The sequence below is a fragment of the Lutra lutra genome, chromosome 8 (genome assembly GCF_902655055.1).
Source record: "Lutra lutra chromosome 8, mLutLut1.2, whole genome shotgun sequence".
NCBI lineage: Eukaryota > Metazoa > Chordata > Mammalia > Carnivora > Mustelidae > Lutra > Lutra lutra.
In genome coordinates, this window is record NC_062285.1 from 133,375,679 (window position 1) to 133,376,845 (window position 1,167).

Here is a 1,167-nt window from a genome sequence, read left to right on the forward strand (position 1 = left end):
AGGCTCTCAACCCCTGAGGGGGTCTCCCGTGTAGAGGGGAACGAGAATGAGGACGCTGACCTTGTACAGCCACGGTGGAGTCGGGCAGCACCCAGTTAGCGCCCTCAGAGCACGGGCGGCTGCTGCTCCCCGTCCCAGAGCTCTCGGCCTCCCTTGGCTGATGCCAGCTGCTGACTCATCTCCCCTCTGTGTGCCTGACAGATCCTGGGTCTGAGGTCTTTCAGGGGCTGCTTCTGAGGTAGCCCCGCTCTCCCATCGGCCACAGCAACCTTCCCAAGGCAGTGCTGGCGCAGACCCCTCCAAGACCCTGGTATGACCTGGGCACATTCAATAGCAACCCGAAAACCACTGAGGACAAGGCACCCACGAGGAGACAGCACCCCGGGGTGGCAAGGGTGCCAGGACACCCCTGCAGTCAAGCCCCCACGGTTCCCAGGTAGCTGGAACCTCAGCGAGGCAACTGAGCCAAAGGGCAGCTCGGCCCCAAGAGGGAGATGGAGGGCGGGCTCTTCTGGCTGGCAAGCCTGCTGGCCTGGCATCTTCCTCCATGGGCCACAGGGAGCTGGGAACAAGAAGGGACAGAACGGTTGGCCCTGAGGGCTCAGGTGTTCCTGTGGCATACACAGGAAGAATGGCCCAGCTCCCCCAGGGGCCAGGCTTTCCAGGGGTACGGCCATGTGCCATCGGTGAAGGCAGGCCCAGAAACATCAAGGGGATCAGGTGCAGGAGTGCAGGTTTCAGGGGCGACAATTTCTGGATGCAAACCCTGGCTTTGGACCCCAGGAGCCTCAGTGTCCTAATCTGTGTAATGGGGACAATAAGCACCCTCTTGCCTCACTTGCACGTGAAGGCAGTACCGGTCAAGGGCAAGAGGGTGGCAGAGTCACAGGAAGCAGGGACAGCAGCCCAGCCTGGGGGTGCTTCCAGAGCCCAGACAGAATGGAAGCTGTCAACGGTGCAAACCCCTAGCTTTATTGGTCCGGTTTGTTCACAGTGAGGCTTCCCAAAGCAGGGGATCTGAGGACGCCCCCCTCCTCCTGCCCCATGTGTGTGTTCTCTGCCCTTGTGCCCGGGAGGAAGGGAGGTGGCTCTTGGGGGGGCGGTGGCTCCAGGGTAATTTAGTGTGGAGCCTAGGGTCTGTTCTTCAGAGCAGGAGGTAGAAGGGAA